Genomic DNA, 16,156 nt, shown 5'->3' on the forward strand with positions numbered 1-16,156 from the left:
CCTGGTACGTACAGTGCTCCCCTGTAATACAGTACCCCTTCTTTCTCCTCAAAACCCCCATGGTTTTCCCCCTTGCCCCTGAGTTCCCTGATCTTGGTTTGGGCGAACTCGTCGTCCTTCGTCAGCCCGGCTAGTTCTCGTCTCTCTACTAATACTCTCCCACACACCCATCGGTTCTCGGGGATCACATGTCGGGCTTCTGGTGGTCCTTCTCCTTCCATATACTCCGGCTTCCGGGAGAGGGCGTCTGCTCTGACGTTTTTCTCTCCCGGCACGTACCGAATCTCAAAGAAAAACTTGGAGAACTCCTGAGCCCATCGCACCTGTCGCTGGTTGAGTACTCGTGCAGTCCTCCAGTATTCCAGGTTCTTATGGTCCGTGCACACCTGGATCTTGTGCTGCGCCCCTATTAACAAATGTCTCCAGCGTCGAAAGGCTTCATAAATTGCAAGCAGTTCCCGGTCATACACCGTGTAGTTTTGCTCCGACTTGCTCAGCTTCCTCGAGAAGAACGCGCACGGCCTCCAGCTGGACTGGTCTCCCGGCTGGAGTAGCACCGCCCCTACGGCTCGGTCTGACGCGTCTGTCTCCAGCCTCATTGGCTTCTGCAGATCCACGTGCAAGAGCTGCTCTTCCGAAGCGAAGGCCTTCTTCAGCCTTTCAAAGGCCTGCTGTGCATCTTCCGTCCAGACGAATTTCTTTTTGCTACTGATACAATCGGTGATGGGTGCGGTTAAGTGGGCAAAGTTCTTGATGAACTTCCGGTAGAAGTTCCCAAACCCCAGGAACCTCTGCACGTCCTTCCGGGTCTTGGGGGTCTTCCATTCCAGCACCGCCTGCACCTTGCCTGGGTCCATAGCTAGACCCTTGTCCGACAACCTGTATCCCAGGAACTCGACCTCTCGGGCGTGGAACTGGCACTTCTCCAGTTTGACCCACAACTGATGTTCCTGTAGCCTCTTTAGCACTTCCCGGACGTCTCTGACATGCTGCTCCTCGTTGTCCGAATAGATTAACACGTCATCTAAAAAGGCCACGCAATTCTTGTACAGCAGGGATCCCAACACATGGTGCATGAAAGATTGAAAACAGGCGGAGCCTGATTGTAATCCAAAAGGCATAACGAGGTATTCAAAGGCCCCCAGAGGGGTGAACATGGTGGTTTTCCATTCATCCCCCTCCCTCATCCTAATCAAATTGTACGCACCCCGAAGGTCCAGCTTAGTAAAAATTTTCCCCTTCCTCACCCTGGTTAAAATATCGTCAATCCTGGGCATTGGGAAGGTCACTGGTTCCGATACAAGGTTCAAGGCCCTAAAATCCACGACCAATCTGGGCTGTTTGGTGTTTTTTTTGTCCACAAAGAACACCGGACTGCCTCCCACCGCCCTTGATTCTCTTATGAAACCTCTTTTCAGGTTCTTGTCAATAAACTCCCACAACTCCTGCATCTCCCTGTCCGACATGGCATAGTTTACCCACTGGTAGCTGAGCCCCTGGGAGTAGGTTGATTTGACAGTCGAAGGGTCTATGGGGGGGTAGTTTATCCGCTTCCTTCTCGCTGAAGACATCCTGCAGGTCAGCGTTTTGTGGCGGTACCTTCCCCTTTTCCCCCACCGCCATCCCTGCCACCCTGGCTACAGCCATCCTCGGGGTTTCCCCCCCGTGACAGTGTTCCACGCAGTGAGCTGACCCAAAAGAAACTGTCCGCTGGTGCCATGCCACTACTGGATCATGTAGTGCCAACCAGTTCATTCCCAGTATGATGGGTGGTCCTGCCAGTGTGGCTACGTGAAAGGCAATGGTCTCTGTGTGTCTGGAAACCCTCATTCTCATGGGGGGAGTCTGGTGCGTCACTTCCCCTCCCAGGAGTTCTCTGCCATCAATGGTCGTTACTTGTAAGGGACAGTCTAGAGGCAGGAGGTACAGCTGGTGCTCCAGGGCGAAATCCTTGCTGAAAAAATTACAGGAACTACCTGAATCCAGCAGTGCCTTAACCTTGATTGGGTGCCCATTGGGGAGTTCTAGCACCACCTCTAGGGCTATGGCTGCTTGGGGGGGGTCTGGCTTGGGCACTTTTACTGGTTGCTGGCCTGGCTGCTGTGCTCGCTGATCGGCAGCCAAGCGTTGGCTTTTCCCTGCTCCTCCTCTCCCCCCTCCTCACAGCCAGCAGCCCCCACCATTCCTTGCCATGCTTTCCTTTGAGGGCAGACCCTGGCAAAATGTCCTGGCTGTTGGCAAAGGAAACACTTCTTGACTGTTTTCCCCTCCTTTCCCTCCTTCTTTCGAACTTCGCTGGAGTTTGAAACCCCGCGCGCGTGCGCTCCCCCAATCTCCATTGGTTCCACTGGCTGGGAAGGTTGGTCCGGTATTTCAGGAATGTGGTTGTCATGCCAACGCTCTCCTCTCCCCTCCCGCTTCTCTAAAGAGCGCTTCTTGGCGCGCTCCAATCGCAAGTACAGCCTTAGTCAGCTGATCCATCGATTGAGGGTGGGGCGCGCGGGAGAGTTCGTCCTTCACTGAGGGGGATAAGCCTTCCTCAAACAACATTTGCACTGGTTCCGAGCCCAGTTCCCACCCAAGTCTATGGATAAGCATAGCAAAACGCGACCAGTACTCTCTAACTGACTGGCCCCCTTGCTTGCACGCCATCAGTTCCCTGCGAACCACACTCTGCTCCACTCCACTTGAGAACATGGCGTCCATGGCGCCAAAAAATTTCCTAAGGTCCTTTAGGGCAACATTCTGCATTGCCATTAATGGCCGGATCCATTCCCTGGCAGCGTCTTGAAGATGCCCGATAACATAAGCGACCCTCTCCCCATCCTCCACAAAGTCATCATACTGCAGTTCCAGCGCGTACTGTACCTCAGTCCTGAATGCATTATAATCCCTGGGGTTTCCCCCAAACTTGTGCACCAGTCCCGGTACCTTCCTTGCGATGGGGGTGGGCTTCCCCTGGGCATCCTGAGTCCTCCTTTCATCTAGCCGCGCCGCTAACAGAGCCACCTGCTGTTCCAAATCTCGGTTTCTCTCCTCCAGATTTGGCACTGCCGCTGCTCCCTCTCCGGCGCCTGCTCCTCCAGTTTGACTCATGATGCTGCCTGTCTTGTCTTTGTGCACAAGCAACGTCAAGGACTGACGGATTGCTGTAAAGGGAATTGGGGTTGCTTGTGCGTAAAGGGTGCTGCAGCTCTAGGCAACGTTGCCTGGCTAAACCTTTCCCTGGCTGGACAGCCCTTTCTCCATGGCTGTGTCAGTCGCTGGCAGAATCCGTCAGTGGGCGTTTTCTGAACTTCTTCCAACATAGAAGCTCTTTGACCCCAAGTCTCCTCCTAGCCTCCCTGCGCGGAAGTCTCCTGCGCAGAGTGGGCGTGCCCAACGGAGGTCCTGGGCTCTCCTCGCTGGTCTCTGTGGAAGAGTCTTGGAGCCCTCTCTCCGCAGTCCCCCCTTACTTCCTGGTGTCACTCCTATTTCCTTCCTCAAAGGAAGTTCTCTCTCTCTCCCTGCTGGTCCCTTCTCCAGCATCGTTGGGGAGCCTTACCTCCACTCTAGGCTCCGATGGCAGTTCCCTGACAAAACCCAACTACCATTTTCTTTTTCATGCAAGAAAATAAGAAAATATAAAATAAGAAAAATAAGAAAATATAATAAGTTTCCAACCTTTAGTAAACAGCAACTGTGTCTTTGATTAAACATGTCAATTTTGCCATCTCAGCTATATCCAACAATTATTAACAACAATTCTTCCATTGTTGGTAAAGATGAATCTTTCCATCTTTGTGTGTATAAAAGTCTCACTGCCATAGTCATGTATTGGAATAAAATTCCATGGTCACTTTTGTGAACACTTTTGAAGGGTTACAATGACCAGAAAGTGACCACATTCCAATATCAATGACCCTGTGTGCTCTAATAAAATGCATACATACAACCGAATCTGTGACGTGAGTAGAGGGTGTAAAAAGACCGAAATGGTCTCACAGTGAATCCATCAAATGTAGGTTGGAATAGAAGAGTCTGCTCAAAAACAATTAAGCTGAAAATACAAAAACCGAGTGGCAGGAATTGGAACTAGCAGTAATGGAGCAGAGAGAAAACAAATTCTGGGAACTGGTGTCCTGGGATTTCAATGAAATGAGATCATCACATCTAGTTCTGCAGCACTAGATAAATTAACAGGAAGGATTCGAAACCTGCAGGATCAGAGATTCTTAGAACACTGGAGTAAATATATGAATTATCTGAAAGACAAACAAAAAATAGGAAAAAAGAGAAAAAAGAAAAAAGATACATACAACGTATTACCACTTAATTAATTAAAATTAAGTACCATCCATCTTCATAAACATGGTATTTGACTTCCTCGAATTTCTTCCATCCGAATTTCTTAGTAATTATATGTAGCAGTTTCCAATATCAGAGTTTCAAAAGACCATATCACAGTCCTCATCATATTACATAGCTTTCCTTATCGTACATTTTATTATTTATAAATTTAATTCCATTTTAATCCTAGGCCTAATTGTTTCTTTCAGGTGGTTACATATCTTTAATATTACAATATTTATTCAAATAATCTTTATATTTCTTCCAGTCTTCTTGATGTTCCTCTTCTTTCTGATCGCAGATTCTCCCGGTGAGATAAGCCAGCTCCATAAACTCCATCATTTTCATCTGCCATTCTTCTACTGTTGGTAGTTCTTGTGTTTTCCATTTTTTGGCTAATAAAATCCATGTAGCAGTTGTGGCATACAAAAATACTTTTACATCTTTTTTGGGCAGTTCAGAACCTATTATTCCAAGGAGAAAGGCTTCTGGTTTCTTCATAAATGTATATTTCATCTTTTTTTTTTAATTCATTATAAATTTTTCCCCAGATGTCTTTTACCTTGGAGCAAGTCCACCACATATGATAGAAAGTACCTTCCTTTTCTTTACATTTCCAGCATAAATTATCACAATTGTGGTAGATCTTCGCCAGTTTAACAGGGGTTAAGTACCACCTATACATCATTTTCATAATATTTTCCTTTAACATTGTACATGCAGTAAACTTAACCCCTTTCTTCCAAAGTCACTCCCAGTCCTCCATCATTATATTATGTCCCACATCTTGTGCCCAATCAATCATAACCGATTTTACTTGCTCATCTTTTGTATGCTACTCCAATAACAAACTATACATTTTAGACAGATTTTTAACATTAGTATCTAACAACTCCATTTCCAGTTTGGTTTTTTCAATTGCAAAACCTTTTTTCTTATCAATCTTAAATAATTCATTAATTTGGTAATATTGAAGCCAATTTATCTTTGATTTGTTCAAATGATTTTAACATAAATCCCTCCCCGTCTTCAACCAATAAATCTGGGTATCTCAACCACTTATTTTCCATATTAAGCTTTTTTTGTGCCTGCGCTTCAGTTGGTGAAATCCATTTGGGTGTTTTTCTTATCAAAAGATCCTGATATCTAGACCAAACATTAAAAAGTGCTTTCCTAATTAAACCTGAAACTGTTCTTAACCTGAAGCACCACTTTAGCTAATGGGGCCTCCTGCTGCCGCCGCGCCGACGGAGCACGATTTCTGTTCTCATCCTGAAGCAAAGTCCTTACCTGAAGCGCTATTTCTGGGTTAGCGGAGTCTGTAACCTGAAGCGTATGTAACCTGAAACGTATGTAACCCGAGGTACCACTGTATTAGTTAAGGACAATTAAATGTAATAGGAAATTAAGAAATTCACAATAAGTGATAAAGAACAGAAAATCATTAGAGGTGTTGACAGAAGTAAAAAATATGTATAATATGTGAAGATATGTTGTATGACAGTTGGAACTGATATGTTAAAAAATCAATAAAAATGTATATAAAAAAAGAAAAGAAATGAGATCATCACAGGAAACCTCAGTTCCTGTCTCTGATTTGGTTAAATATTTATCCAATATATTTGGTGCTCAATTTGGGCAACTGCTTGTATCAACAGTATATTGATCAACTTACCTGAACGGCAACCAGTCTCCTGTAATGAGTTCATGGCACTTATTTACTATAAAATAAGGCTTCCTCTGGGGACGCGGGTGGCGCTGTTGGTTAAACCACAGAGCCTAGGACTTGCCGATCAGAAGGTTGGAGGTTCAAATCCCCGCAACGGGGTGAGCTCCTGTTGCTCGGTCCCTGCTCCTGCCAACCTAGCAGTTCGAAAGCACATCAAAGTGCAAGTAGATAAATAGGTACCACTCCGGCAGGAAGGTAAATGGCGTTTCCGTGCGTTGCTCTGGTTCACCAGAAGTGGCTTAGTCATGCTGGCCACATGACCCGGAAGTTGTACGCCAGCTCCCTCGGCCAATAAAGCGTGATGAGCGCCGCAACCCCAGAGTCGGCCACGACTGGACCTAATGGTCAGGGGTCCCTTCACCTTTACCTTTAAGGCTTCCTCTGTAAGGAATACATATAATGGCGGATGTCTACCATGGCTGGTTTATTTATAACACTGGCAAAAACTATTGGTTGCTTGGCTTGTTAGACATCTCTTCAAAACTATATGCGTGGTATCTTCTTCAAAAGTTATCCGACTGGTGGCAAAATAATGTTATTCATGAAAACAAGCGAGGTTCAGAAAAGGACACAGTAACATTGATCAAATTCTGAACTATAGTATAGGGAAATAGTCTAAAAACATTAAGAGTAATCTTTATGTAGCCTTTTTTATCTTTCTGTGTTTGCCTCTATTAATCAAAACAGACTGTTTTGACTGGCAATTGTAGTCATTTGCCAATGTTGACTGCAGATTTCTGCTACTGATCTAATAACTATACAGCAATACTGAAATGAGGGTCAGAGTATGTTTAAATGTTGGTATGGCTGAGGCCTTTCAGAGGTTGCATTCTAACTCCCACTCTTTTTAACTTTTATATATTAATGACTTGGTGCCATATTTAGGCAATGCAAGCTCCCCCTCTCCAGTAATTGGGAACAGAGAGATCTCAATCTTGATGCATGCGGATGATACGTTGCTCTTCTCTTTCGCGATTGGACCTCAAAAATCTCTTGGAGGTGTTCAGCACATACTGTAAACAGGAAAGCCTATCTATAAATTACTCTAGGACCAAGATTATGACTTTTGGCAGGCACAGTCCTAAGTATAAATGGTGCTTAGATCAGCAAGCTGTAGAACAAACTCATTCATTTAGATATCTGTGTGTGCTCTTTAGTGAATCCCTCTCTTGAAAAGGTTGTATGGAAGCAGTGAAAGTCAAAACACAGCAAACAGGAGCATTGATGAAGTTCTATTGCAATAAGGGAGGGCAGCTGATGGAAGCTGTCCAAAAGTGTTACTGCAGGTGGCCAACAATTAAGGCAAGAACTGATTGCACTCATAGTATATTAAAATAATTCCTGTTATACCAATTGAGTGTTTTCCTGTGCTGTGCTATAGGGAATTGGGTGAGAACCAGTGCTGAAAAGCAGCTTGTCAAGCTGTTTTAGATTATAATTATTTTCCAGAACTGAACTCTGCATTAACCTTGAATACATGTCAACTAAGGGATTGGATCTTGATAGAATCCAGAACGGACCTGCAACTTATTAGAAATACTGAATTTCCCCCTTAGTATCCACTCCCAAGGGATGCGGGTGGCGCTGTGGGTTAAACCAGAGCCTAGGACTTGCCAATCAGAAGGTCAGTGGTTCGATTCCCTGTAATGACGGGGTGAGCTCCCGTTGCTCGGTCCCTGCTCCTGCCCACCTAGCAGTTCAAAAGCACATCAAAGTGCAAGTAGATAAATAGGTACCGCTCCGGCGGGAAGGTAAACGGCGTTTCCGTGTGCTGCTCTGGTTCGCCAGAAGTGGCTTAGTCATGCTGGCCACATGACCCGGAAGCTGTATGCCGGCTCCCTTGCCCAGTAAAGCGAGATGAGCGCTGCAGCCCCAGAGTCATCCGCGACTGGACCTAATGGTCAGGGCTCCCTTTACCTTTGCCTTTATCCACTCCCGAGAGCAGAGCATTTTTCGGCTAGTTATCTGATCAAACTCACCAACTTCCTTAAGAAATGCCTTTACTGACCTGCATTTCAAAGGGATGGCCACCACGGACTTGGACAGCTACTGCAACAAGGTCCTGCAAGGTGGTGTTTGTGGTCAACCTCAGGTGGAAGACATTAGTCGTTATCTGTTAGCCTGCTCCTCAAATAGAGATCCAAGAGATCACTTTCTGAAAACATTATTCACAAAAGCAAGCAGGTGAAACCCAGCATAAATTGTTTGGCTTCTTTTGAGTGACATTAGCTTTCTAATACAGAGTGCAGCACTGGCTGCAGAAAACAAAACAAAAAAAAATCAAGGAAAGAGTTAGATAAAACCACTATGAATTATTGTGGTGCTTCACAGGTTTAGTTTTAAATCACAACATCATGGATGTTGGCTTATATGATGGGTGTATATGTGATCTGTGTTGTTTATTAGTACTGTTGCTGCAGGTTTGTCATGGCCTTTGGCTAGAACAATAAACTTATATTGAATTGAATTGGTTAGAAAAATTAAGAGATGGGCCCCCAAATGCATGTCTGAGTGAGTCCCCCGTATAAGAATGCTGGAGACTGCTGGAATTGACTGTCTCATTTCAGAGATGAAGAAATCAGCTCAAGAATCAGCCACTGGGTGTACCTTCCAATTAAGTGTGCATGGGTTGCAGCCCCAGTGTGATCCTTCATATAGTATGCTTTTTCACAAGCCAGCCCCATGGTGCTCAGTGGGGCTTAGTCTCAGTGGGGCTTGTGAATGCATTTAAGATTGCAGCCTAAGATGGATTAATTTTAGTCTTAAAACTGGTAACAGAGAAAAGGGAAAAAGACAAAGATGTAGCAGTATTTATTTCCATACAAATCATTACAAAACTTCCACCCTTGCTGGTTTGATGTGCAGTTCTTTACTTGGCAGTCAGCACATGCGAGTCAAGATGCTTTTACAAACATTTAACCGGACCTGGCACAATAAATTTTGACCAAACTTAGCCAAAGGAAGAATGACTGAAAGAGTGCTAGCCAGTGTCAGATATCTCAGCCCACAGAGGTCCAACGTGGAACTTCAAATCTAAACAAATGCCATCTTCAATGTGCAATGCATTTTAAAGGTCTATGTCCTTTATCACGTCCTGCCTATGGGCTCCCCATAGGCACCTGATAGATCACTGTGCAAAACAGATGCTTGACCCATCTTGGACTCATCCAGCAGGGCTCTTCTTCAGTCTTTTTATAGGAAGTCTTGTGGAGCCAATTGGCCATAAACTAATAGTGCTGTTCAAGCTTGAGGAAGAAAGACTTGGCCAAATGATTGTCCTGATTGTCCATGCTGATCGTGCTTCTTATCTGCAAATGTAGTCAAAGCAGCAGGACTCTAAAATTATCCCAGTGTATGATTGTCAAGTGAGAAGCCATTAGACACAACAGTCACTTATTTGGTCCTAGGGGAAGCTGCAAGTGTTTGCATTTTGCAGTTATTTCTTTGCTGCAGGCTTTTGCATTGTATGCAACTCGTCATCAAGCCAAGCGATATCTCCTAATGCAAAGCTTTGTGGGAATAGAACGCTTGAATACTACTTTATCAACCCAAACAGGTGACCAATAGAAAAAGAGAGAGACGCACATCTGACTACCTGGGCAATCTAAATGAACCCCAAGACAAAAAGTAGCTACTCTTTAGGGGAACTTGGGCCCCTAATTCTATGATGGTTCTGTAAGGCTAGGAAACAGTTGTGTACACAACACAGAAGAGGCAGCAGCTTTTTGATAAACCATGGTGATTTATATGTGCCTTAGATTTTAGAAATACGTGAATACATGGGACAATGGGATTAGCTACCAATCTTCTTGTTCTGTAACACTAAGCAATGGGGAACCACCAGGCAATGGGCCTAACATGGCGCACCAGGCCTTCCCATTAAGCCCACAAAGCCGTTTTGGTGAAGCCATGCTCACCTGCCCTACAGCAGGCAGGGCCAGCCCACCTATGAGGCAAAGTGAGATAACCACCTCAGGCGGCAGGATCCACAGGGGCAGATCTGGCCTCCCAGGAATGCATTGCCCGCTGCCACTGTGATGGCTCAGCACATTCCTTGGCACTGCGCCTCTTTGGCAGCCTCCTTCTCCCTCAAATGCCACCTGCACAACAGCCTCTTGGCAAATAGGTGCTGCTGGCCTCCCCACCCTGAGGAAGGAAATGGTAGGAGTTGCCCTCTGGCGTCTCCTCCCACCAAGTGATTCGAAGTGCCCTCACCCCCCACCCCCAGTAATGGCTTTTGATTCCCACTTCAGCTTTCAGGAAAGGTATTTGATTCCTCCCCCCCCCCTTGTTCCAGATGTAGATCTTCACTCACCCCTTCTTCCCTGGTGGGCAGGATACCCATTTTGTGGTTTGCCTCAGGTGCCAAAATGTCTTGGGCCGGCTCTGACAGCAGGTGTTATACATGAAATCAAGTGGGGAATATGTAAATACGTGGCTGTGCCAAAAGGGAAGGGGTTCAACAACGGGACAGGCAAATCTGCCAATTCTGGTTTCTCACATTTAACCCATTTTTTTTATATTCTCATTCATCAGTTCAGCTCTGCACATTTCCACATCAGATTGCAATTCTCACCCCCTAAATCCTCACAAAAAAATCACTTGCATTTTAGCATGACTTCCTTGCAATATACAAGTTTTTGTACGCAGCTTCCCCTAACACAAACATTGTTGGTAAGCAATTTCCCCTAACAGAATGCATTTTTGTATGTTATACTCCTAATATGCACTGGTGGAGGGGAGCGCACCGCCCCTGGCACCACGATTCCGGTGGGGTGCCATTGTGGCTGCTCCCCCCCCCCGCGCTTGGTGCCACGCCCCTGTAGGTGGCACGCCACACCCCCAGGACGCGTGCCACACCCTGCAGGCAGTGTGCCACACCCCCCAGGACGTGCGCCAGCCATGTCCCCGTCTGCTCTCCGCTGCTGTTGCTGGAGAATGAAGCTCCGCTACTGCTAATATGTGCATTTCATTATAGAGTTTTCCCCAATATGCACATTTTACAAACATGATTTGCTTTGAGAACTGCATTTCAAAATTCAGGGAAGCGTGACTCAAAGGATGGGTGGCCTAGGAATGGAAGATCATTATTTCGATCTTATCTATCCTTCCAGAATTTGAGATCCAAGGACCTGTGCATCAATGTGACATACAAACACACAAATCAGTGTCGTTTAATTACCCTGTGCAACCTCTCTTGATAGCTACTGCCACTTCCCAGCATTTGTAAATTGGCTTCGAAATGGGCAAAAGACAAAAACAAAGACCAGCAATAGCTTGCCTTCCTTCCCAGTACCCTTCAGCTATCAAGTAGCTTATAGTACTGGTACAATCTACAGCTGGGTAAAGATAGGTTCTAAATCACATGAGAGCATTATTGCTTAAGGCAGGTTACAGGGTATGATAGTACCCTAAGCACAAACTGGTGAACAAGCCTATCTAGGATTTGCATTCAGCAGTACAGTTGTACCTCGGAAGTCGAATGCCTTGCAACTCCAACGTTTTGGCTCCTGAACGCCGCAAACCTGGAAGTGAGTGTTTCGGTTTGCAAACATTCTTTGGGTTCTGTGGGTTCCATTTGGCTGCAGGAGCTTCCTGCAGCCAATCGGAAGTTGCGCCTTGGTTCGCTAATGTTAAAAATCTCTCCAAAATGTATAATTTGTTGTTAGAATGGCATACAAAGGACGAATAAGTTAAATCTGTGATGATTGATTGGGCAAGAGATGTTGGACACAATATAATGTTGGAAGATTGGGAAAGGCTGTGGAAGAAAGGGGTTAAGTTTACGTCATGTACTGTATTAAAAGAAAATATTATGAAAATGATGTATGAATGGTACTTAATCCCGGTGAAATTAGAAAAGAGGTATCATACAAATGATAATTTATGTTGGAAATGTAAAGAAAAAGAAGGTACTTTCTATCATATGTGGTGGACATGTCCTAAAGTGAAAGACTTCTGGGAAAAGATATATAATGAGTTGAAAAAAATGTTGAAAAATACATTTATTAAAAAACCAGAAGCCTTTCTACTTGGAATAATAGGACTGGAATTGCCCAAAAAAGATGTTAGACTGTTTTTGTATGCCACTACAGCAGCAAGACTTTTATTAGCCAAAAATTGGAAATCGCAAGAGATACCAACAATAGAAGAATGGCAGATGAAGATGATGGACTTTTTGGAGCTGGCTGACCTGACTGGAAGAATCCGCGACCAGAAAGAAGAGGCGACACAAGAGGATTGGAAGAACTTTAAAGAATATTTGGTTATATTGTAATATAAGATAAAGAGAAATTTATCGGAAGTAATAATTAGGCTTAGGGGTAGAATATGAATATGTTATTAATAAATATTAAGGATTAGAATATCAATAAAGGAGTAGAAGTTAGTAAATGAAAGAAGTTAATATTATTAGAAATATGAATTTGGAGAACTGCTAAATAGGTGATATAATGAAATTCAATTAGAGGGGATTCAAGGAAGTCAGTTATCAATGTAATGAAATTAAGATTTGGAAGTTAAAATTCATTTTTATGTGTTTTTCTTTTTGTTTTTTGTGTATTGTAACGTTTTTCTTCCCCCCCCCTTTTTTATAAGTGTGAAAATCAATTAAAAATAAACTGGGGGGGGGGAGAGGAAGTTGCGCCTTGATTTCTGAACATTTTGGAAGTTGAACGGACTTCCGGAATGGATTCTGTTTGACTTCCGAGGTACGAATGCATCTTCCTTTGCTCTCTCTGATCTGCTGTGTCATGTGGAAGAGCAGTATGTTGGAGGACAAGGGTTTCATCCCAAGCATCTCTATTTAGGTCTGATAGGGACTCCTGTCTGAAACCCTGGAGAGCCATTGCCACTGTGTGTGGACAATACTGAGCTGGACAGAGCAACAGCTGTTTTCCTATGGGTAAGATGACTTTGCTACCCTTCCTCAATTTGTAAAAATATGAGATTGCCACATTGCCCTCGCTGAGTGGACACGCTGTACGGACACCATGCATGTACAAATAAAAAGATATTGCTGTGTGATAAGGAGGTCATCAAGGTTATTGTTCGCTTTCTGATCAAAAGGTGCCAGCAGGGAGAAGCTGCCCCAGTCCAAACTCTGAAGAAACAAGCTCTCTGCATGCCAAATACAAAAGAGACCAGCTGAGTGGGAAAAGTTGATGCCACAGGACCTGCTTCTACACATAGGTGACTCAGAAGCACCAAATTGTTGCTGTCCAGCTTTAAACTAGAATTGGAATCACAACTGTGCTCTTGACTTCAGAAACCTAAACCACATCTTGTAGTCAATTGGGCAGTTCCCTCCCCCCCCAGTTCCAATTGTTGTGGGGATTTAAATTGGGAGCATTATGGGGAAGTGAAACGATTACCGTAAATACCTTCAGTCCTCACTGCATCTTAGATTATAACCTTTCTTACCCCAGAGAAATGGGATGAAAGAAATTGTTATAAAGGCATTGATATTTGGAAAGGGAAAGGTTAACATGATAGAGTTGATTCCTTGAGAGGGAATCAGAAGGGAATGGCTTGTGCAAATTGTATCCAGGCCATAACCAGCCAGGAATGCTACTGAGTACAGTGGTACCTCGGGTTAAGTACTTAATTCGTTCCGGAGGTCCGTTCTTAACCTGAAACACCACTTTAACTAATGGGGCCTCCTGCTGCAGCCGTGCCGCCGGAGCACGATTTCTGTTCTCATCCTGAAGCAAAGTTCTTAACCTGAACCACTATTTCTGGGTTAGCGGAGTCTGTAACCTGAAGCATATGTAACCTGAAGCGTATGTAACCCGAGGTACCACTGTAGTTGTGCAATGAATTATCTATACCTGGTGCAATTGCACAGCTGTTCCAGTGTGTTTTTTCAGGAGGTACTCAGGTGTAAGCAGCAACAGCACCACTTTTTGTTGTTGTTAAAATGTGTGGCATTCATTGTAACAACTTCATGGTGAGTACTGGCAACTATTTTTCTAGCTCATGGGGATAGCCAGGATTTTTTGTTGGGGGGGCAAGCTTTCATTGGGGGGGAGAACCTCAATTTGTATTGATTTTAATGATTGGGGGGGAGCTGCCCCCCTTCGCCCCCTTGGCTACGTCCATGACTGAACTGATCCACTGTGTTTTAAAAAGTCAGATTTGGGCGAAACATGCTTTGATGGCACTGTGCAGATGCCCCATAAAAAGTGAGCAAACGAAGGGTAGCTATTCCACAATAAATGTCCTGTTGTGGAAGTAGCCCATATGTCCCCGTTGATTTCTGACACTTCTGATTTCCTGGTCCCTGGTCCTATTTTAGCTTTTGGATAAATGCTGTGGTGTGTGGAGGGGTAAAGATAAAGGTAAAGGGACCCCTGACCATTAGGTCCAGTCGTGGCCAACTCTGGGGTTGCGACGCTCATCTCGCTTTACTGCCTGAGGGAGCCAGCGTACAGCTTCTGGGTCATGTGGCCAGCATGACTAAGCCGCTACTGGCGAACCAGAGCAGCGCACGGAAATGCCGTTTACCTTCCCGCTGGAGCGGTACCTATTTATCTACTTGCACTTTGCTGTGCTTTTGAACTGCTAGGTTGGCAGGAGCAGGGACCGAGCAACGGGAGTTCACCCCATTGCGGGGATCTGAACCGCCGACCTTCTGATCAGCAAGTCCTAGGCTCTGTGGTTTAACCCACAGCGCCACCCGCGTCCTATATGTGGAGGGGTACTATTTAAAAACTACAGTTGTGGACAATGGCTGGGCTACCACATGAGAGCTGTACCACCAGATGAAAAAATGAGTGTGGGGAGGAGTGTACGGTTTCTGGGACGGGGTAGTTGCAGAGTAAGGAAGTGAATGGGAAGGGATGAGATCAGTGGAGGCTGGTCCATCAGGGTGAAAGGGGCACTGCCCCATCAACCTCATGCCTGTCCTCAGCCAGACCCCATCTCCTTTCCTTCTTATCTACAGCTACCCAGAGGGTGGCTGCTCCACTCAGCTTCTTTCTCTCTAGGCTCTGTGTTGCCCTTGCAGAACTAGAATGAGATGGCTCTGCCTGTCATTAGCTCTGGTTCCCCTTTCTGTTGGGCTACCTGCCTTTTGCCCACCTGGGCGCCAGGTACCACTGGACTGAGCTGAGGCTACCTTTGCTCCCTCCATTTTACTTTCCTCCCTCTCAAAGGGCTGGGCTCAGGGTTGCCAACTTGAATAAAACAGGGGGGCAGGTAAGCTCTGCCCTGCATAATTGATCACAAGATGTAGTGCACACAGACCATTTGAATGGCAATGCCAGCATCATCAAATGTTTTACGGGGGGGGGGGGGGACTTCCGGGTTAGCGCCACCGACTAATGGCGGATTCCCTCTGAGCTCCGGAGGGAATCGGCTCCGCAGGATTGGGTCTTGCCGCTGCAGCGACGCGGGGACCCTCAAAAATCACAGGCAGTGAAGCCTGTGAACCTGGTGACTCGGCGGGCATCATTTGCGCCCCCGCGACCTGCGAAGGAGCCTTTTTAAAGGCTTCGGAACGGGGGACGGGGTGAGCGGCGCGGTGCTGAGAGTCGACTGCTTCTCCTGCGGAGTGAAGCCGCATTGCCATGGTTGGAGAGCGCTGACTTCTTCTTGTGAACAATTGGATTCTAAAAGTGACAACCCGTGAGTACTACGGAAATTGGAACTGTAAAGAATTTTTTAAAAAAATTAGGCACGATCGGGGAAGGTGTAAAAAGGAAGTCTGCCTCCCCGTCTTGTAAACAAGTTAAAGCAAGGACCTGCTAACTAAGGTCGAGAGAACCTCTTTTTTCCTTCTTTGGTAAAAGTCTTTAATTTCACGGTTTGGCAGTATAATAAATCTTGCTGGAGGATAAAGAGCTAATTTTGGGAGCTGAAGTGCCACCCTCCCGGACCCGGGAGTGTTCCGCGAGAGAGCCTGTTGATGAGGTACTAAAGAGTTTGACAGCTGTCAAATTAGCTGTCAAGACGGAAAAAGAGAACTTTGTTTCTGTTGCTTCTGCTGGTTATATCTGTTACAATTTTGTTACAATTTGTTGAAAACAAGGAAGAACTGATACAAACTAACTGGATTTTTGGATTTGAACTGGAATGAATATTAAGAAACCAAAATCC

The sequence above is a fragment of the Podarcis raffonei genome, chromosome Z (assembly GCF_027172205.1).
Source record: "Podarcis raffonei isolate rPodRaf1 chromosome Z, rPodRaf1.pri, whole genome shotgun sequence".
Taxonomy (NCBI): domain Eukaryota; kingdom Metazoa; phylum Chordata; class Lepidosauria; order Squamata; family Lacertidae; genus Podarcis; species Podarcis raffonei.